This window comes from Thermobia domestica, chromosome 8 (genome assembly GCF_964235325.1).
Source record: "Thermobia domestica chromosome 8, izTheDome1.hap1.1, whole genome shotgun sequence".
NCBI lineage: Eukaryota > Metazoa > Arthropoda > Insecta > Zygentoma > Lepismatidae > Thermobia > Thermobia domestica.
Genome location: NC_137461.1, coordinates 208097102 through 208121460, shown reverse-complemented (window position 1 = coordinate 208121460; position 24359 = coordinate 208097102). Strand labels below are relative to the sequence as shown.

The 24359-nt window shown below is 35.4% G+C and overlaps 1 protein-coding gene across 3 annotated transcripts in view; it reads left to right on the top strand.

Moving 5' to 3' along the window:
- Positions 1 to 13073: 13073 nt before the first annotated feature.
- LOC145693427 (uncharacterized) overlaps positions 13074 to 24359 on the top strand; it is a 34244-nt gene continuing 22958 nt past the window's right edge. For 2 of the 3 annotated variants that reach the window (XM_081769410.1, XM_081769412.1), the window contains exon 1: positions 13074 to 13116. The gene's annotated coding sequence lies outside the window, so the exon portion shown is untranslated. Of the gene's footprint in view, positions 13241 to 24359 lie in introns of all 3 variants that reach the window. The other variant, XM_081769411.1, reaches the window with a different exon arrangement.

Here is a 24359-nt window from a genome sequence, read left to right as displayed (position 1 = left end):
TCTACCACAAACTGACCAAACTTTGCACACCCATTTAAAGTTGAAATATCTAGGGAATGCTATGTGTCGATTTCACATATTGTTGTTAGTTTCATTATTGAAGGCCACCATTGTTATATAAACAATGGTTGGATTTCTCCATTATTAAATATACAATCAACTTTATCTGTAATATTTTCTACCACAAACTAACCAAACTTGGCACACTCATTTACGATTGAGATATCTATGGAATGGTGCGTGTTGATTTCACTTATTGTTGTTACTTTCATTGTTAGAGGCCACCATTGTTAAATGAACAATCAACTTTATCTGACATACTTTCTACCACAAACTGGCCAAACTTGGCACACCCATTTAAGATTGAAATATCTAGGCAATGGTACGTGTGGATTCCACATATTGTTGTTAGTTTCATTGTTGAAGACCACCATTGTTAAATACACAATCGTTGGATTTCTCCATTATTAAATATACAGTCAACTTTATCTGTCAAATTTTCTGCCACAAACTAACCAAACTTGGCACACTCATTTACGATTGAGATGTCAATGGAATGGTTCGTGCCGATTTCACACATTGTTGTTAGTTTCATTGTTAGAGGCCACCGTTGTTAAGTAAACAATCAACTTTATCTGCCGTACTTTCTACCAGAAAGTGAAGAAACTTTGCACACCCATTTAAGATTGAGATATCTAGTGAATGGTACGTGTGGATTCCACATAGTATTGTTAGTTTCATTGTTGGAGGCCACCATTGTTAAAGGAACAATCAAGTTTTTCTGCCACACTTTCTACAACAACCTAAACAAAATTTGCAGACTCATTTAAGATTAAGATATCTATGGAACGATATGGGTCGATTTCACATATTGCTGATAGTTTCATTGTTAGAGGCCACCATTGTTAAATAAACAATCAACTTTAACGGCCATACGTTCTACCACAAACTGACCAAACTTTGCACACCCATTTAAAGTTGAAATATCTAGGGAATGCTATGTGTCGATTTCACATATTGTTGTTAGTTTCATTATTGAAGGCCACATTGTTATATAAACAATGGTTGGATTTCTCCATTATTAAATATACAATCAACTTTATCTGTAATATTTTCTACCACAAACTAACCAAACTTGGCACACTCATTTACGATTGAGATATCTATGGAATGGTGCGTGTTGATTTCACTTATTGTTGTTACTTTCATTGTTAGAGGCCACCATTGTTAAATGAACAATCAACTTTATCTGACATACTTTCTACCACAAACTGGCCAAACTTGGCACACCCATTTAAGATTGAAATATCTAGGAAATAGTATGTGTTGATTCCACATATTATTGTTAGGTTTCATTGTTGAAGGCCACCATCGTTAAACAAAGAATCAACTTTGCTATATTTTGTACCAGAAACTGACCAAACTTGGCACACCCATCGGATTACCACTGAGTTATCTATGAAATGGTACTTGTCGATTTCAGTTGTTGTTGTTAGTTTCATTGTTAGAGGCCACCATTGTTAAATAAACAATCAACTTTATCTGTCATACTTTCTACCAGAAACTAACGAAACTTTGCTTACCTATTTACGATTGAAATGTCTATGGAATGGTACATGCCGATTATCAAGGGCTAACAAGCCCTAGCCAAATTGTGTGTAATACGTCATTATGCTTGGGATCAAACGATAATTATTCGTGATCAAACGAGCTGGCCAAATTCCGATTGAATTTGTTTTCATGGTGGCTGTGGTGGAGGGGCTAACAAGTCATCGGTAAATGTTATTGTTCGGAAAATGGAATAGTGCAAAAAAATAAACATATTTCATTCAGAACTTTGTTGTGCCTGCTTTGTAACCAGTGTGAATTAGTTGTGTGCCGCCAGATTTCTTTTCATTCTTTTCATTTTTTTTTTTTTGTCTCAGGTGGAGCGGGATGGCCCCCTACAGTGTTCCTAGAATTACACTCTAAAAGCCCACAGTGTTCCTAGAGCTGCACTCTAAAATCCCCTCCCATATAACTGACCTTTGTTTCACAGCAGACACCTCACATTTGAACTCTGTTGAGATTCTGTGTAAGTTTGTCGGTTGTACGCACAAATTGAGAGTATAAACATGTATTAGGGAATGAGAAGTTCTCGAAATAAATTTGCAAGCTGAATATTTTTTCGCGACATAAGTGAAGAGTAATTGTATATCCTTGAAGAGTACCCTGGAGAGTAAGAAAACTCTAAGCAAAATAATCATTGAATAAATAGCAATGTAATCACAGTAATGTATATATGGCATGTTGTATTTCTACCAGATTGTCAGAGCACTAATTCTCTCATTTTTTGATGTGAGCGGTCTCGCTATCGAATTTCCAGAAGAACATTAAAAAAATGTATTTAGGTCTATTCCACTTTAAACAAACGAAATACGTTGCGTAAAAGAACTTTCCATGTTAAAATATTTGATGGGTAGAGTAGTTTGTGTGGGATTTGATTGTTATTGCATGCTGATTGGGTAGCTGGGAAGGCAGCCAAGATATTCATTCTGACGGTTGCAAGCCCGTGAAAATACAGAGCAACAGTTACTCCAAGGGAGTAGATAATAGATTAAAAAAAAACTACCGTGAGGGAGAGAGCCGAAAAGAGTTTATAGTATGAAATTTTGTCCGCAACTAGGGAAGTTCCGCCAGGAACGCAGGATCACCTGTATATGGCTCTCATTGTTGAGACACTAAAATTTTTCAATTAATCGTATACGGAAGATAAACATTAATAAACTATTTTTATTTATTTACTTATTCCTCGGGGGGTAGTCTATCTCAGAAGATTACGATTAGCATAATTCTATGTTTCAGGGGTGCGCTTTCAATCCACCTCCCAGAGGCGGTTTTTGGGTGGGCGAACCGGACCTTGTCCTTAGATCCACACATTAATTAAAGTATATGTAACACACATGTACGTATGTGTGTGTGTGTGCGTATGATATGTGTATATGTATGTATGCTAAATGTAAAATATTTTTGAACCAATGTTTCCAATCCAAATAATAGAGCCCCACTTTTCCAACTCGCCAAAAACAAATTCCGCCTGTGTCACCTTCTACACATCAGCGGCTATGCCCATAGTATATTCTATGATAACAATTGACTGAATGTGCTTTTCAAGTTTCTAGCTCATTTTCTTGGAAAGATAATGCGTAAGACTCTCTTAGTGTTGCAACGAGACGAGACAGGACTCTTTGAAGCGAGACACGATACAATACGAAACGTTTCGTAAAACGTCTTGTCTCGTGTCTCGAAAAATACAAACACAGTTTCTGAATTTGCTTAAAAATTTATTAACTCGGAATAAATTATTTGCCTTCGAAATGTATACCATCTTTTATTATTTCAAATGATCCAAATGATTCAACGTTTCAAACCCTGCAAAGAACAGGGAATACCTAATCATTTTTTTAAAAATGATTCTTACAAACAGCTTTCACTTCCATTTTTCAATCGATTCAAGTTTAATTATTTTGTGATAGTGCTCCAGATTCAAATACAATGTAAAGCGTTCATTGAGATCAGTGTTTCAGAAGATTTTATTCCGAGGGCTGGTGGAGATATCTACGTATAAAAATCCTTTAATAGAAGTATAAGTATGCGTAGAAGTGGCAATTTTATCAGTAACTAACTATTGTTTCATGGTCTTTCTCGTTCCGAACCAAGACAGAAACGTGTCAGCCTTTCTCGACACTGAGTTTCGAAAAAGATTCTGATTTGACAATAAAATTTATCTTTTTTATCCTTTTATGCTGTTATTCGAAGATAAACCATTTTTTAAATGGGAAAGTTACATAGGCCTCCTTATTTGTTGAAGTGGCGCCAGGGGTTCTGAAAAAAGGATATCAGAATAAATGGGGAAATCTTGCCTTTCGTCTGTACTGACGGTATTGACAAATGTTCCTATCGAAGTAATTACGGGTTCAGTCGAAACTAAGCAGTCGTTGCTGGAGAATTGCAGTCGTGTTTTGTGTTGTGCTCTGTTAACCAAACTAGGTTAAAAGTTATAATTTTAACCACTTGGTTTAACAGCTCTTTTGTGGGCCTCAGCCTTTCTGGTGTTGCCACGAGACGAGACAGAACCATTCGATACGAGACGAGACGGACACATCTTTTCTAGACGAGACGACACAGCCAGAAGTCTCGTCTTGTCTCGTTTCGTCTTGTGGCAACACTAGACTCTCTAGATATATCAGTGCAAGGTATGACAACGTTCCTCGCGGAGCACATGTTAGCTCTCAGCCTCTTTCTTTCACTGATGTTTGTTTACGTAGTAGATGAATATATAGAGAGTAACAAAAGGATGAGATATGCAGATTCTCCTGAAACCACATTAAAATTGTAGCAGTATTTGGAGCTTGTTATAAATGGATTTACCGGGGAACTAAAATAATTCTGGGAACTGATCATACAGTATTGATATAAATAAACATGGAAACAAGTAAATACAAAGAACTGAAATCGTGAATTGTTTTCAAAATACAGAAATCTCGAAGGAATATCTGTTTAGGCGGCTTTAATTGTAAAGGAATTTTGAATAAATTTGCATCCCCTGAATTCTTATACATAAAAAATAGAAATCTTTCTTTTAGCGTACGAATGAGATGCTTTAGGAAATTAGGTTAAGATAATTAAAATGATACTGTCCTTTGCAAAATTTAAGAGGAATACCATGATCGAAAAAGCATGAGTCAAACTATAAAGGTCAGTGGTAGCTTTTGCCATTTCTTACGACCACTATACGCACCTTATTGCGAAAAATTTATTCGTATTATAAAACCGATATCATTCAATAAATGTCAAATTTAACAGATCTTGAGAGATGAAATGACAAAAATTGTCATTACCTCTGTCGCATAAGATATTCTAGCTTTGTGACCCATGTTATTATATGACTTTCACGATAAGTGACAAGGAGAATATAAATCCCAAGTTCAAAACGTAAGGAAAGAAACCGGCTGTTCGCGCTTCAAATTATGAAAACTGTACCAAAATGGTTGAAATTATGATTTTGTATTTCTTTACGAGAAAGAAGAATAAAAATAAAAATTGGAGCAATTCTAATCATGTATGTATAAGTCCACTATCTTCTTCAAGTTACTAAACTAACTTCAAGTGTTTCAACCATTTTTGACACATAACTCGAAAACTTTTAGAGATATTAGAGGCAAGAATACGTGGTTGATAATGAGCTTTTTAATTATGTCACAATACTTTTGAACTTTACCTTATGAGAAATGGCATATTCCAAAATTAATTCAGTACCACCCTAACCTGAATTTTACCAAATGATTAGCGAAAGTGATACGGTGTGCATCGTCCAGGGATTAATTCCTGGTGTGGCACTCAAACATTTCTGTGTTGACCAAATATCGAGAGAAAAGTTGGGAAACTAAAAGATAGCGGACTTCAATCTAGTCAGCCGGCGACGTTGGGTGTGGTTGTGCTTACTACTAACATAAGCCCGCTGCAGGCTCAGATCACAAGGGACTGTTGCGCCAGGATTATCTATCTATCTATCTATCTATCTATATCTATATCTATATCTATATATATATATATATATATATATATATATATATATATATATTGGTGTTATTATTTTACCTTACATTCTCTCAGTAGCGTAAGGACGAATGGGCCTCCCCGCAAAAATGTTAAACGGACCCCCTCTTTCCACATTCATGAGTCACGTAAAATTTACAGAGAACAGTTTTGACTTTCTATGTTCTATCTAGTGAGTCACAACTTGCTCATATGCAAAAAATGCATATTATTATTATTATTATTATTATTATTATTATTATTATTATTATTATTATTATTATTATTATTATTATTATTATTATTATTACTATTATTATTATTATTATTATTATTATTATTATTATTATTATTATTATTATATTGTGCTATAGTTTTCGTCTATTCTGCTATACCAAATTCGAGAGTCTACGACATCCGACATTTTTAATGAGGTGTGGTCGTCCCACTTTTTGTTGTTTGGTTCGATGCTGGTTTCACTGTTCTTTTCCCATCTTTGAAATACATAAGCACGGCAGATCGCGAAAACTCGACAAGTCGCGTTGTTTCCGAAATGAAGCTCCCAGCCACTTAGTCACCCTGATATATCGTCGTCCTTCCCCATTCAAGGCACAAGCATCACACTGACTAATCGAGTGAGATTCTTGTCGTGTTTGGCGCGCGGTTGTGTTATGCCTTGTAGCTCTTATCTCAGCCCGATGATTTCGTTCAAAAAGTAGCGAGTGGTCATAATGTTTTCGCTGGTCAGTAAAAGTTTTGTTGGCATTTAATTTACTAAATAATCGCTCAGGTGTTACCGTCTTCATAGGTAAAAATGAGATATAGTTGGAACATCACATAATTTTTAACATCTTAACATTATAAAGTTTAACTTCGAAACTGAAATGGGCCTCTTTCTGTTCTGGGCCTCTCAATGTTGCGGGCCCTGCAGACCCTTTAGTTGCGCCACATCATTCTCTCTACTCAGAAGGATAGGGACAAATAGAAAAGTCAAAATTCATTTTGTCCATTTTTCATGCATCATACACTTCAGAAAAAAAATCATATAATACTGATATGTAAGAAAATATTAGTATTGTTTGTCTGTTTTCTGTATACAAAGAACCATTTAGGTTCTTTTTATCTCATATTCTGGTAATAATCAAAAAAAGAAAAGAGTTTCATGTGATAAACGTACGAAAGATAATTTGTCAACGCGATGTGAATGACGTTCTCTGCAACCTAATTCCCGTTTTTCGTACAAAACTCTATTCCTACCTGCAAAAAGAAAAGATTTATGTTACTCATCAATGGTTGAGATTTTGCCCTGGGGCTGAACAACACGGCTTGTATAAATAGACTCTGACTGACTGCAGGTGCACGAAAAAAAAACTGTTGGATTCCTCTCCCCGCCCACTTCAAGTGTGGATATCCTGGACACATTCAAACTGAGCGGTACGATCTTTCAGTTCTTCCCAGTAGAGGTACCAGCAGTGATTGCTAAATGAAAAAGTGAGCATCTGGTGGCGAAAAGGCGAAGTGCTCGGACAAGGGGGAGTTCACAGGAACCTTAAAGAGTTATCTTAAAGAAACTTTTAGGAATAAATGATTTCTCTCACTGAATGGAATAACATGGTCTTTCATGTGTTTAGGTAGCATTTGGAATTCTCTCTCACTGAATGCAAGAATGTAGTCTTTAAGCTATATAATAAAACAGTTCCCTAACAATTTTCTGTGTAAACGATTTAAAGCACTGAATGCAAAAATATTTGCCTTTATTATGGTTAATTATACGAAAAATATTTGCCTTTTTTATGGTCAATTATACGGTTCTCTCCAATACTTTTTGTAAGTAAACATTAAGCCATATCAAATTTTAAAAAAGCGGAAGTTCACATTAGTCTCCTGGTATATGGGTCTTGAAGTTGCGTTTCAGAGTAAACGTTAGTCACACCCAATGCAGAATATGATCTCTTACATGTGTGAATGAAGTACGTAAAATTAGTTGCATTTTTGATAAGTGCACTGTGAGACATTTTGCAATCACATGCATAAAACCAATAAGGGTGGGCAAGTATGAATGATTCATCTCTGAATAAACGCTTTACCACACTGAACGGAAGGCAACGTTATGTCTTGTGTGACATTTGTGCATGTGGATTAAGTATTTGATTAAATGTTTTAATATCTTCCTTGTAACTTTGCGAACTTTCATCTCAATGAAGAGGTATCTTACTTCTTAAGTTGCTCTTCAAAGTAAATATATTATCTCAATGAATGTAAAAAAGCTGACTATTATTTGTATGAATAACTATGTTTGTCTTTAAATCATTCTGTACACTGAATGAAAGGATATGACGTCTCATCTGTGTAATTAAGCATTTAAACTTGTAAGCCACGTTTAACCATAAACGCTTTGTCACACTCAAAGCAAGAAGGGCCTCTTTCTCCTCTAAAAGTCAGGATGTTTTTTTTTTTTTTAAATTAAACAAATTTTAATTAGAATTTCAGAACAAATTCTTTGCACTTTAATACGACGTGAGCTTTCATACATATGAGCAAGCATTTGCATATTCAAATATTCTTTATAAACAAAACGCTTTTGCGTACTAAATGCAAGGATGGGATCACTGGCCTAAGTGAATAAGCGTAAGTATATTTGAACTAAATTTCAGAATAAAAATTTAGCCGCAAAAATAGAAGAGATTTGGTCTTTTTGCTGTATAAGTAAATATTCGTCTATTAGGTTATCTACCTATATTACGTCTAATATACTTTACCACTCTGAGTGTGAGAATGTGGGAATATCTACCTTCGTTTCTGTGACGACACGTGATCTTTTAAATTACATTTCAAAATAAATATTATGCCGTACTAGATACAATGTCAACTTTAACATGTACGTGTAAGCACACTGATGTTCGAATTATACTTCCGAGTAAGGGCTTTGTTGCACTGAATACAAAAATGATTTATTTTCCCTCTGCAATTAAGGGTGAGAGTACGTAGACTTCATTTTCAAATAAATGCTTTAGTAATGTTCCACCCATGTGTAATTTGATCATTATGAAAATAGATGTGCGTCTTCACATTTTTCTGAATTCACCTTCACACTGAATACTAGATGGACCCTCACCTGTTTGACTGTGTGAACTGTTAAATTACATTTGAGAAATAATGATTGGACACATTAAAAGTTAGAATGGTTTCTTTGACCAGTGTGAATAAACAGTTGAGCGTTATAGGACAGAATAAACGCTTTCCACAGTGAGCGCTGCAATGTTGCCTCTCACTTGTATGAGTATGTATGTGGTCCTAGATCATTGAGAATAAGAGAGCTGTCGCTTTAAATTCGAAAAAGTATTCTCTCATGTTTAACCATATGACACTTTAAATTATATTTCTGACTAAATGATTTGCCACACTGAGTGCCACAGAGTGACCTTTTGCCTGTGTGATTAATCGTGTGTCTATCCAAGTCACCTTTCAACAGTAAAGGCTTTACCACCCAGAATGCAAAAGCGTTTTCTTTCACCTGTATGAATAAGCATGTGAGATTAAGAATTACATTTCAGCCTAAAAGATTTGCCACACCGACGCAGGAATATGTATTTCACCTGTATGAATAGTCATGGAAGTCTTTAATTGGCATTTCAGACCAAATGCTCTCTCTCACACAATGCAACAATGTGATTTATCATCTGTATGAGTTAATAAATGCTGGTTGAAAATATTCATACGAGTGAGCATATTGTCACACAAATTGCAAGAGTGTAGCAACTCTTTTGTGTGAATATGCATATGAATGTTAAATCACATTTTCGATTAAACGTTCCGTCGCAATCATTGCAACAGTACTTTCTTTTATCTGTATAAATAATAATGTGCCTATTCAACTCACTTTTCACGATAAACGTTTTGCCACAGACAATGCATAAATTTCTTTCAGCTGTATATGAAAGCATGTCGGCCTTTAAATTATATTTCAGCCTAAGTGATTTGCGGCACAAAATGCAGCAATGTGGTAATTCACCTGTATAAGTAAACATGTGATTCTTTAAATGAGAATTCACAGAATGAGACCGCATTCAATGCAACAATGTGATCTTTCATCTGAATGAATTAGTATGTGCCAAATCATAGCAGCTCTACAAGTAAACGTTTTGGCACACAGATTGCAAGAGTTCTCCCTCTCTTTTGCGTGAATAATCATGTGAGCCTTTAAATAGGACTCCAGAGTAAACGTTTTTCCACACAGATTGCAGCAATGTAACCTCCCATCTGTATGAGTTCAGTAGCGTAGGATGGTATTCCGAAATGGGGATGCCAAAGTTAGTCACTTGTGCGATACAATGCTTGTGCAATGAGCAATACGAGGAGAAATATAGGATTCCGAGGGGAATTATAGCATTATAAAAACCTTAAGGGGCCCAGGCCCCCCCTAATGTGTGGGCTAGTAAGTCATACAGAAGAAATGCGCGGATTACGTTTAAAGCCAATAAGCAATTGCCTCAGCACCGTTGTGACGAAAAAACTCGGTCCCATTGTCGTATCAACATTGTTTTTAGTATAGCTCCATGTATTTCTTTCTCCTGGGAAGCTTCTTTCTCCGCTCCTAGAAATTTGTCATCTTGAGTCCGGAACTCAGACGTCCGTTCGTGAATATGGCCTGAGTGTATACGCATATCATTTGAAGATGCAAATAAAAAGGACTTAAAATAACTCAATTGGCCTGTTTCTGTGTGTCTATTTCGTTGTTTGATATCCCGATACTGAAGAGCCCAAGCTATCTTTTGCGAGGAGCAGGTAGTGTTGGCTCTCTTGGCCTACCAGATTGGTGGCCATGATTCTGGAGAATGCTTTATATTTGTGATTGTGTGTGAGCTCCCTCAGAGATTCTGGCTACTCCACTTCGCATACTATGTATTTGTGATGATGATTAATAGTTTGCCTTTAATTACAATTAAACCATACTGTTTGTATCCTATAATTTACCTAACCGTCATGCTTCAAAAAGGCATTGAACTAGCCGTTTCAGTTTTGTTATATTTGCTTGGAATTAGAGCTCGTACATTCTGTAGAGAAACTATAGGTTAGTTCAAAATACATAGAGTTGGAAATACTTGGGAATATGCCAGCTTATATCTAAAGCAAAATGTATAGTTGCAAAGGATCAGGAGTAGTGAGAAAGCAAGTTTTGCACAAGCAAACCCCGATGCTTTTAAGTAAATGGTCAGCTGGCGTAGACGGCATACCGCCAAGTATTGTAAAGAAAAGCATTAAATATATTGCTGCCCCCCTATGTTTCCTCATAAATATGTCGTTCTCAAGTGGAGAATTCCCTAGTATATCAAAAATTGCAAAAGTAAAACGAATATATAAAAAAGGCGACAAATCAGCGCTTGAAAATTATAGGCCTGTTTCGCTTCTCTCAATTTTCTCAAAAATCTTAGAAACCACAATGAGTGTCCGGAGAGCATCTTTCTTACTTAAACATGATCTAATAACACACGAGCAACATGGCTTCCTACAAGGGAAATCAACGGAAACCTCAGTATATAACTTCGTGGACAGTGTACAAAAAAGTTTAGATAGTAAGGAGAAATGTATAGGTCTTTACCTGGATCTTTCGAAAGCATTTGACTTACGTTAGTGTCACATAGAAATCTCTCAAAGCTACAAGATTACGGAATAAGAGGCATTGCATCCAAATGGTGTCAATCGTATCTAAAAGATCGGCAGCAAGTAGTGGAAATTACATTCAATAATAGGGAGACAAACCAAGCTACATACTACATATCAGAGAAACAAGAAATAACATGTGGAGTGCCACAAGAATCCGTATTAGGGCCGCTATTATTTTTGATATATATTAACGACCTACCAAGTAATATTGCTGCAGCAGAAACATCCCTTTATGCAGATGACGCTAATATTATAGTAAAAGGTAAAACAAATGAGGTTGTTGAAGGTAGTGCAAATGAAATCCTTTGTAAACTATCTCACTGGGTTAAAGAAAATAAGCTTAAATTAAATATTGAAAAGACACAGCAATCAATTTTCATCAAATGCGCAACAAACATGCACAGCCTAGGAACATTGTAATTCAAAATAACGAAATAGAATATGTAACCTTAACTAAGTTCTTAGGAATTTGGATAGATAAAAATCTCTCCTATGATGTGCAAATAACTAAGCTTAGTAAGAATTTAAACCAAATATATTTCGCAATTAAAGTACTTAAAAATGTTTTAAGAGAATCTACTTTAAAAATAATTTACTTTGGATTCCAATCGAATTTAATATATGGTATTATATTTTGGGGAAATACACACAAGGCCAAAGTAATTTTTACGATACAGAAACGAATAATAAGAATGATGGCAACTGCTAAACCAAAAGATCACTGCAAACCAATATTTTAAAAAACTTCGTATACTTCCAATACCCTGTTTGTATATTTTAAATCTATTGATATTTGTAAAGAGACACCTACAAGGTGACCTTACGCGAGTAGAACAGCAACATGATCATGATACAAGAAAGAGACAACACTTTTCTATTGTAGAACACACAACAGTATTATATGAAAAAGGGTGTAAATACGCGGGTATCATGCTTTACAATAAACTCCCGAAAGAAATAAAAACTCAGGACTCTGTTGCTAAATTTAAAAAACAACTCCAGAAATATTTATTACAACATTGCTTTTACTCGGTAGAGGAATACATGAACTGCTAAGTGAATAAAAATGATACATGATGTACAGTGCCAAAATCAATGCCATTACTCGCTTTTAGCATTAGATATTTGTTGGAGGATTTCTAAATACACTGCAAGTAATAAGTGCTAAGTTTATTTTTAACAATGATGTCATGTAAAATGAACAGTGTAATAAGATGTAAGAAGTAAAGGCGGATTTTCATGCCCGCGTTAGAACGGAAGCATCACATGTAGCGTATTCACCGTAAATTATTTTCGTTTTCATACATCCGTGCGTGTATTGCGCCAAATTTCTACTCCCTAGCTAATGCGCATGCGTAAAATAGAAAGTTTGCGACTTCCGCCATGTTAGTCAGTGAATACAATAGTGCACGCGCGCTACTTCCGTCAGAATTGAACAAATTTCTACTCTGACGCGAGTGTAGCGCGCCATCTCCGATGCGTGATTTCATTGGCTGTTTAGCACAATCGCTCGCAACTCACGGAGGTAAAGGACATATGAAAATCCGCCTTAAGGCTTAATTTTTAACCTAGGGTGTGTAATTTTCACTATTATTGTTTCTTTTACTTTTGTATTCATATATAAATGACGCGTCCACTTCATATGCATTGTAATACAGTGCTAAATGTATGAAAAAAGGACGAAATAAAACAATACAATACAATATTTTACGTAATTTTCTAGTTTATTTGATGCTGCTTTTTGTTGTATGTCACAGAAAATCTGGTAGGAAATATACATTTCTGTTGGCAACACTGAGCAGGAATAATTTTTTTTTTTTTTTTTTTTTTACTTGGGCGCGCATAGCAAAGTCCATTAGCATCTAAAAACTTAAGGTATATATTGTATAAATACATTACTATTCAACTTATTTGTACCGGTATCTATTTAATAATCTAAAATTGTAAACTTTAAAATAACTGATTAATACCGTAGTGTTACGACAAAAAGATACCAAGAGTAAGTTAATATGACAGTACGTGTCTCACAATTTGTGTTCAGTGCACCCTCAATTTTCTGCGCCTTATCCCATTTAATTTTATTTGGTATTTAGTGCTGCTGTTGGAACACGTTTCCGTGCAGTTTTAATATACGGATCCATAGTATAAGTAGTAATTGGAGTAAGGGTAGGGGTAGTAGTTGGAATAGGAACGGGCTAGAAGAGTAAATGTTTAGCAGTAGGGGACTAAACGTTTTCTGCAGGGTTCTATCCCGCCTAAATTCCCTGACGCTCGCTTGGCAATACTGTCTGAATTAATATTAACATAAGCTAACCGAATGTGAATAGAATATTGCAAAAAAAAAAAAAAAAAAAAAAAGCCCCCCGAAAGCTAAATAACAGCCGTTAGGATCCCCGCCGGGGTTCGTCGGTTTCTGTTCTCGAAATAAATTACGCAAATTAGAAGACTTTCCGAAATTTTTTCGCACATTTTACAGTCTGTAGTTCCGCATAGACCACTGCACCCACGTTTCTTCCTTTGTATCTATTGTAATTAGTATCTTTCATGGCTGTGCCAGTAAGTTGTTTTCCGCCTAATTTAAGCGGTAGAAATACTACAAGATTCGCATTTTGAATGGATTTTTTTGGGTTTAAATTCATATACAGTATAGATATATATATATATACACACGATGTGTGTTTTTTCAGTAAGTGGACTTTTTGGAGTATGTACTTGCATTCCTTTGTACAGATTCATTTCAGGGGAGCTTCAGTATACTATATGCATGATAAGAACTTGTAAAAACGACAGTAACCAACTTGTGCTAGTTAGTAGCTATGAATGCTCTGTATCTAACTCCGAGACTGCAGCACGGGAGGTGTTACGTTAGCGATGAAGTACATCCATAGGGAGCAGCGTGTAGTTTTGACGCACCACTAGAAATAATTTTTAAAAAATTGTAAGTTTGTCACTAATTTACTTTACATTGTCTCGTAAAAGATTTGTGCCTGGCGACATGAAAATATGTCACTTGGCGTAGATAAAACTCAAATGGGCCACTAGAGATAATTGTTGAAAAGTTACAATTCTTTTTGATTTGTGGATAAATACGATTTCCGGATTTGCGGCTTAAGAACTAGTGCAAAAGCACAAACCAGCCTGTGCTAGGTGGTCACTAAAAAGCACTAATGCTATCTAACCGAGTAAGCGTAGGGCTCAGCTGATGTGCCCGCGCGGGGTGCGTTCGAAAGGAGCAGGCACGTAAGCGATTGTGGGTATACGTGTAAGCAAAGACTGAAAAAGAAGTGGATTTTGGCAAATATGCGAGTTTCAATAGCATTGTCATGGCTTGACTCTTGTAACTCTTGTAAATGCAACTTCTGTATATTGTGCAGAGATACACCACCGGCGAAAAATAATACCTAATAGAGTCATCTTTCACATTACACTGGTAACCCTACGCTTGTAAACCTGATATACAGCTGTATTACTTTCTAAAAATTTTGTCGCTTGCAGAACCGTCAAGTGGGGTGAATAGGAACGGTTTTTCAGCTTCCAACCAAATTATTTTAAAACTGCTTGGTCAATAAAAATAAAGTTTTAGTCTCAAATAACAGTCTTTATGGGGGCAATAGAACTGTGACAAATATTAAATCCCCTTTCCTTTTATTACATGTTTTATTTAAAAAAATATTGGTTGTTCCTATTCACCTGCCAAGTGGGGTGAATAGGAACAAGCATTTATTTTTTGCTTACTTTCCTATTGTACTGCCCGAAATATCAATAGGAACAAAAAAATAGTTTTTAAAAATATTTATTGAAAAAGGAATTATTCAAAGACACTTATATCATAAACACAAACATAATGAGAAGCTGACAATACCGTACTATAGTTACAGTTCAGATACCAGCATTGCAATTGACGGGAAATATCATCATTCCTCTACAGTAAGGCTTGGGCAGCGAAAGTTTCCCTTTTACCTGCCCAAAATGAAAATCGGATACATCTGGAACGTCGGGGAAACCATACACGAATCCACTGTGTTCCCTAGTAGATTTGCCGCGCAAGAACGTTGCTGTAAGACTTCCATTTCTTTTGGAAAGAACTTTACCGATGAACAACTTTTCAACATTAGGCCTCATAGCTCTGGATGTTTCAGCTACAGGAAAAGACACTAACAGCCAGTCGTTCTCTGAAATGTCGTCATAGTTAACATCTGTTACTACCGATACAAACGTTTCCTGCTTCCCCTTGTCTTCCTCTTCATAGTCACTTTCCATTGCTTCTTCCTCTACCTCCATATCGTCTTCTGAAGAATCTAGGTCATCTGGGTCTTCCTCATGAAGGGCAACACTTTTTCCGGCTTCAACAGACAATTTCTTCTTTCGAACTCTTTGTGGAATGCAACTCCCATATCGCATTTCTTTGAACATTTCCAACAGTGATCCGTCCAACGCTGCAATATTTCCTGAAGCTTCAGGATCTGCATCGGGAAGCTGCTTGAGAATCTGATCTCTGTCTATAGGAAATATTCCACATTTGCGAAAACCAGACTTTATACTTGCAGTAGAATGTTCTTCAATAGCTGTCAGAAGCTCTGCAAAAAGCCTTGGGAATATATCTTTCCGAAGAGCTGATTCTCGGATACCAAGGCCTCTTTTCCACTTGGAAATGAGTTCCCGCCATTTCCTCTTGAGAGGGGCAAAAAATGCAACATCAAGTGGTTGAGTTAAGTGTGTTGAATTGGAGAGAAGGAATATAAATTTTATGTTATTTTCAGAGCAAAGACGAATTGATTCTAGTGACAGATGTGACGAGAGATTGTCTCCGATGAGTGCTTTAGGACCATTTAACTTTCTGAAGTATGGGAGGGCGACAGTTTGTATCCAATCGTCAAAAGTGCGACTGTCAAACCAACCCGATCTGGTACAGTTATATCTTACTTCCGGACGTCCTCCGAGCTTCCATGTGTTGTACATGTTTACCGCTTTGTAGACATGTATGGAGGCAGCAAAACTCCGCTTGCTGATGCTGCAAACATAACGGACGTAGCTGACTTACTATGATTCATCACCCTCTCCGGGTACTTACATCCACGTTTAACAACAACTTTTGATCTTCCAGGATCATCTGTAAGATTACTTTAATCATAGTTTACAATGTTTTCAGCAGGAATCCTGTTAAGCTCCTTCTCCAAATTGTCAAAATATGCATTTATGACTTCAGGAGACAATGAAGCCCTAGCTTTCTTGATGTTTTGGCTTAGCCGAACTGCCAATTTCGCCGAATGACGTAGAAGAAAACCACGAGCAAATTCTTTCCCTGGAAAATTATTTTTGAACTTTGGAACTGTTTTCCCACATTTGTCCAGATATCCCTTGATCATAAGCCTTATGTCATACACTTCTAGGGGATAACCCCACTCTGCACACTTTACAATTCTGTCAACAATCATTTCTTCTTCATTTTTTGTTAGCACTGTTTGACCTCATTGAGACTTCACGTTAGAATGTTTTACATGTCTGTGTAAAACTGTTGTGGGTATGTCGTATTTGTCACTTACACTTCTGTACGTTAATCTGTTAACGATAATGTCTCTTTCAGCCTTTTCCAACAGATCCTTTGAATATTTGCGATACTTTTTGGCACGGGGATCTGGTTTATAAACTCGAGGCATTCTGTTCCTATTCACCTGCCACTCTCAAGAATGCTGTCGTTATTTACAGAAGTGTGTTAAAATCAAATTATCTTATTTCGAAACTAGTTTTGCACGTTAAACCTCGAAGTGCACTCATAAACAAATGATTTGAAGTACCATACAACAAATTGCTTAGAGCGCCACCTTTGGAGTGAACAAAGTTAAGCTAACTTCACAATTGTCAACAACAATGCGACTAAAAATAGTTGCGGAGAAAAAAATATCAAAGCAAGCCGCAAAACCTATTATTGCACGTACAGCAAGGTTAGGCTATGAAGAGTGTCTCAGACAATTAAAATAGAATTTATCTTGCATAAATGAAACGTAAGAATGAACAAATTAAAACATGAAAGTTTCGTTCCTATTCACCACACAGTTCCTATTCACCCCACTTGACGGAATATCTTTTCATACAAAGTATTCAATTCACCTGTAAATCTTCCAAAATGTCGTGCGCCAAAACTACACCAACACCATTGATTTATGTCTTTGTCCGTTACTAAAGATGCTGTAGGTAATATCCGAAATACTTTTATTGCTTGTATATGTGTGTGTTCCGTAATAACAACGATACTTCACTTCAGTTTGTATACTCTGGTTTCAGCTACTTTCTAAATGAATTCGTGCACAACAGGTTCGATTTTCATTAATGTAGAGAAGTCCTTTACCCGCTAAAAACGTATGCTATATATCTAATATTACTATCTACGTATGTATATATCGTATATTTAATAATCTGAAATTATAAACTTCATTCACCGAACTATAATGTATTTCTACGTATATACGCACCTCACACGTAAGAACACAACATATTTAAATTCTTTACACAATAGTCTATTAATTAGATTAGATTAAAATATTACTACATATTTGGTCAGTAAATTTTACAGATTGTTGCTCTGTACAGTAAATCTGCATCTTTATTTGTGTATGATACAAACCTGAATGTATATACAGAAAGGCTGGTAATTTAGAATTACTACTCTTGCAGAAACATTTATGTCAGGCACATGTTATCAATTAGAATCGACGGTGCAAATTATCAATACAATGAGCATATTTGTAAAAGATACGGATAAATTCTGGTACTGGAGGACAATAGTGTGTCAAAAAATTAGTAAATTATTTTAAAATGAGTGTGTGTATAAAAGAAGATTTTTTAGAATTTAAAATCGCGCTGCCAGAATATTCTGCACGACGTAAAGAAATTGTATTTTATGTTTACAAGTATAGGGTTACTGACGTGAAACCGTATGAAACAATTACATGTGCTCTATGCAGGGTTTGAAAAAAACCCAATCAACCTGGGTCCATGTGGGTTTTTTCGGGTTTAATTGAGTTTCTCGGATGTAATTGTGTGTTTTTCGAAATATTTCAATATTTTTGCGGTAAAAAATGTTAAAAGATGATTTACTTTTCAAGATTGTCATTGTCACATCTTGCAACAATTTTCTATTCACTGCTGTTTTGAGAAAATGGACGCCATTTTGAAATTTTATATTGGATCCGAAGAAAATCTGTACAGCAAATTTAGAATGTCATGTGCTTCTACCCTCAAAATTTCAACTTAAAAAGTCCGAAAATTGCACCCTGTACCTTGGATACCCACTATTTTGAATAATGGCAGCCATTTTAAAATTTTATGTCGCCAAAATATATACAGCTAATTTAATCTCTCGTGCTTCTACTTTGAAAATTATAAATTAAATTGAAAGCCCGAAAACTGCCCTTTGTAGAATGGATATCCGCTATTTTAAACAAAGGCACCATTTTGTAATTTTATGTTGGTATGCCGAAAAAATCTATACAGAAAATTTAGAGTATCTCCAGCTTGTATCATGAAACTTAAAAGACCAGAAGTTGAACACTGTGTGGTACGGGCACACAAACGAACAGATGTAGATCGAGTCATCCCAGGAGCCTGTGACGTTCACCAAATATGAATACCAAATAGCTATATTAATTTAAGACAAAATTCATCAACATGTATTATATGAAATAAATATTTTTCAACGTAAAATAAATGGTTTTATTATTGAAGTTCACTTTCAGTGCTTTGTGCGGTCAATTACGGGAGTTTCCCGAGCACTTGTTGCAAGATAGTTCTTTCCTAAAAATTAATTTAAAACAGTTAACAAAGATAGGCCTATAATTCATATTTTATTAAAGTAAATGTTTCAAAATGTCATAAATAAAATTAAATTTCTTCCAGCGTAAAATAAATAGTTTTATTGTTGAAATGTTCACTTCCGATGCCGTCTGGGTTCAATTGCGGGAATTTCCCCGAACACTTCTTTCACGACGGATTTTCCTTGAAGATGCAGCTTGCTTTACGGTACATCGAAACTTCCATTAATGCTGAGGTTTGAATTCAGCAGTTAAAATAGTAAGCGTTACGTAGTCTTGGGAGCTCCGAGCGTTAGGCTTCTTAATTTTGATGAGAATTTTTACGCTATTGCTGGTGTTGATTCTACAGAATGCTTAATTCAAGGGTAGCAACAAATGACTGAATTGAACTGTTGTTGGAAAACTAAATTTTACTGAATACTTTTGTTACCGTGAAAGGTAAAAAATAATACTAATAGTTTTACTAATGTATGTACATATTTTCTGTTGGTACCGGCACCTATAATCTTAAACCTGTCAACGTATGAGGGATAACGTCCCTCGGCGGCGCTGAGTCAGGAAGCACACTATTCACGGACAGTATTTTCTAAAATACAAAATTGCTTATATTACTTCAAATTGGCTATAAGCGTAATCCACACATTAATTGTTCTACAATTATCTCAAGCTGAGTTTTTTAAATTCATTCATTCAGTGCATTCAGAACTTTATAAAGGTCTTAAGTTGAATGTTATTGACTACCTTAACATGAAAGCATATAATTCACCCAAAAAAGTTCAAAATCTGATAAAAATAACTTTCAATGTGATCACCTTAGTTGTACCAATAATATACTAACAGAAAGGTCAAAAAACCCGGGTGGGTCCAACCTGAAAAAACCCAGCGGGTTTTTTCGGGCTGGACCCGCTTGGGCAAGCCCTTACTTTATGCCATGTGTTTTTATGTGATATCAAGTGTCTTTTTCACTACCTTAATTTATGCATAATCACTCTGTCGCTGACACGCCTAGTTACTACGGACGTAATCCCGCGAACTCTATTGTTGCGGTGAGCTCCGTCGCGGCTAAGCGGTTAGCGTACGCACCTTTGGCGTGGGAGAGCCGGATTACATTCCCGGCGGGAACTCATGTAGTTGGTATTCCACGTTAATTGGTAGCTCCATGTCTCATATAGCCCCGCTGCTGAACTGGATGTCAATTCAAATCAGTCCATTGTTGCGTTGCTACCTTGACGTGGTTAGGTAGAATTCTCGCTTCTAGTTTCCACTTAGCACAAGTTGGTTTTGTGTTTTTTATATAGTCATTTTTATAGCGTGGATTGAATACATCTTTAGAACTCTCAAGGCAGATGCATCTGTTAAAATTGATATCATCAATCGGTACGCAGATATTGGAGTATGCGACAGAGTAATGTCCAGAACATCATATTTAATCATTTGATACAAGTAGAGCAAAAAGTATTTGTATTTGACGGACTTGACGGTACCTGCACCCAAAGCTGCAAATTCACAAACTGACAATTGCATAAATGCTGAGCATTACAGTTTATTTCAGTCATAATTTAATTTTTAATTTAATTATCCGTTTACAAGCGATTTGAGTACATAAAATGTATCTTAAATTACACTAATCGCAGCAGGGAATCGACAACTTGAAATAATTGAGTAGTGAATGTAATATTAAGCAGTGCAAATGCTGAATAAGTATATTTTCAGTTTTCCAAAAAATAAAGTTAGTTGGAAAACAATTTTAATGAAAACATGCTAATAACCGATTATGGTGTACCTAACATAACTGTAAGTTTAAAATTAAAAGGGAATATTCTATTAATTACGCTATTGTCCGCAGAATGCTTATGTTGTAACTTAGCCTTCTGTCAAACTGAGTTTAATAAGCACATATGTTCAGTGTTACTTAAAATGCAATTTCTTCACAAAAAAAAAAAAAAAAAAACTTGTTTTAAATATAGAAAAAAGAATTCTTACATGTTCTTCCTTGTTCAGCGTTCTTTGGTGGACGTATGACATACCCAAACGAGTATATCGGACATAATGCCACCTCAGAGGTCGTGTTACGGACAAAATCCTATGAAAGGTTTCGTATAAACGGATAAAACATACAAATGTTTTGGGATAATCTTAACAATTTTCATACATGTACGAGTTACTAAATTTGGATAGATCACATACCTGGTCATTAGTCCTCCCATGGTTCCAGACTTCCATAATCCGTACCTCGTATTCTGGTAGTTCTGTCGATAATTCTGATAGACAATAATTCACAATTTATTTGTTAGCGCAATAACAACAACTTCATGAATATTGTATATTCGCCCAGTTGTCAAATTCTTTACAATGTGAACATCCGACTATTTAACATATCCAAGATCCAACAAAATAGTTTAATATTTTCGTTTTCATTACACAAAATAGAAATCGCAGTATTTTGTACTTTTCTCCAAGTGTATTGCGTTAGATAAAACACACACTCTCTGAGAGAATTTTGACGGCTTGAACGAATGGTATTTCAAAATATCCAATTACATCTGCAGGGTACAAGTCAGTATTTAATTCATTCGACCTTTCAAGTAGAATTCTGATATTTTTTCAGAAATTTGTCACTTTTTCCAGATAAAAGAACATGAAAATACATCAAGCAAGGTAATTGTCTTTCTGTCAATTGGTTTTGAAAGTTTCTCGTGTAGTTGAAGAATTTCAGAGCGGCATCATTAGTTGAAGTTTATGCAATTTTTTACGGAAATGATCTTTTACTTTCCTAGAAAAGCAACTGGCTTTTCTGGTGAGATTTGCTAACTTTAACCTCACCCTGCTGAGTTAATTAAAGAATTGTTTGCCACCATGTAATGGTTGTTTACCGTCTCTTTATACAAATAATTCTATTGAGCCGTTATGTTAGCGACTTCTCATACTTTGAGCTACGGGTCTACTTGGAAACTTTCTTCCTAACTCCCATACAGTAGTCGAACAAGTGGATATAAGGAATTGTATATGGGACTGAGGAATTGAAGTCACATGGGCGAAGTCCATTTTATGTGTGCAGAGACTGAACTGAACCTACTCTCTACGCGCATTTTTGAAGATTAGATGGTATTTATGGTTATTTTTCTTATTATTAATTTTACCTAAACTTAATGTGTGTGGAAATAAGTTTCTTAGATATTACTCTTTCTTGGTGGCTATGTCTGTAAATTAGATAACTACAAGCTTGCCTTCCATCTTGTTCAGTGCTTCCGATTACATAACAGTTTTATTATAGTGCAAATATCCGCTCTTCGAGCTGAGAATATACTGTTACCCAGAATGCTTGAGGGTAGAGAGATGGTTTGAAATAAATAATTAACAAAGGACATTACCTTTATCCTCTTGTTTTGTATAGGCCCGCATAACCAATACATATTGTTAGTTGTATACTGGCAAGGTGTTCTTAAAAACAGCCAGCCTCCCAATCTCTGACGAGTCGAAAGTAGAATATACCACTTCGTACTCGTTTAAATGTGATGAATTTATCTGTATATGAAATTTGTTTGATCGATGCGACTTCTTTCTATGTGAAAATCTTACAAGAGACACACACATTAATTCAATATTATCAAAAGATAAATATCTTGGTCTTTATATACATTATTGATGGATTAAATCTTTCCTAGGGCAATAAGGAGGAAGCCAGTTAAATGACAATAGGAGACGGGATTTTTTTTTTGACACATTGGGAATCAAAAGGTGTAGGAAGCAAAGGATGCTAATAACATCACGGAATAGGGAAGTCAGGCTACTTTCACTAAACATTAAATCTTAATACAAATAAATGCTAGCTTTCTTATCACTTGCGTGATATCTTAACCTGCTTCAGTACATCCTTTCTTCAGTTTCTTCTATACCAAGGCTGCTGAACTTGTTAGTCTCTTTGTATGATTTCCTTCACTTGTTCTTGTATGACATTCATTACTGCGTATTGGTGATATCTCTTAGTTCTACTGTTTCTCGTGTGTTCGTATTGCAACCTGAAGGCCTTATGTAATGTGAGGGTGTTCTCTTTAAAAGTTTTTAACGCCAACTTATTTCTCTTATGGAAGGATTCAAGACATTGATGTTAAAAAAAAAAAAAGTCTATTTTACTGTCAAAATTTGATATGTGAAATATGAATGAAAACTTTAATTTTATGTCATTGAAGGATATCGATGTGTAATCAAAGTAAAATCAACACGTTGTAACATTTTTATAATTCGTTAGGTGCATGGATTAGAGGCATGAAACGGGGAAAATTTATGCACAGAAAATAACTTCTCGAAAAATATTAGATTCGATAATATATTTTTTCTTTATATCTGCTCTGCAGTTACCTGTGTCAGCAATTTTTATTTCGACACTTTAGTTCACAACTAAACTTTGTTATACTTCAGTAGGTTATCCCTATAAATTATCCAAACTATGTCGACACGGTTACGATGAAAAAAAAAATATTTTATTTATTTGAAGAAGTTGAATACATACAAATAAGTAAGAAATGTAGGTAAGAGCAGGCTTGAAAACTAATCTTTCTACTTTTTTTTATTGTTATTGAGTGAAAGTCTGTTAATAATATAAATATTGAGGAAACCGGTTATCCCAAGAAAGACGATGGAAATGTTGCTAATCACAAACATACGTACTCTAAACTCTAATTAGGGAACTTTGAACCATATATGTGGGATATGTCCCTATGGTGATGGAGTCGTGTTTTCATGTAGGAACGCAATATAATTTTGGGGTCAGCGGTGGCTCAATGTTAGAGTGGCTTGTGTGAACAAACACTGCGTGCGCATGTTTTCTCGTTTCGTCTCTCTTAGCCTTAGTGCCTACCTTTGGGACGTTAAACTACAAAATGTAATTTACCATTAGTTAATGATAAACTACCGTATCATGTTTAATTTAGGATGAAAATCACGATAATTGTTAAATGTCACTTCTTTGTTTTATTATTGTATGCGCCAGAAATATAATTCAATATAATGGATGAAAGGGAGAGTACATTACGTAAAAGGCAGTATTGGGTTTTTCTTTAAAATTTATTAAAGTGGAGAGCATAGTTCTATAACAAATAAAGAAAAGCCCATTAAAGATATTTTCAGAATAATACATTGCCTCGTTTACTTATTTGTATTTGATCTCTTCCTCACAGAATCAGTAATTTTCGAATGCGTTTACTTTTAGTTATTTATTTCCAGTTCTCTATCCACATTTGAATTTATTCGTGGCGGGGACAAATAGCCATGCTGCTGTTTGTTGTCCCCATTCAACCCCAATCATTAATT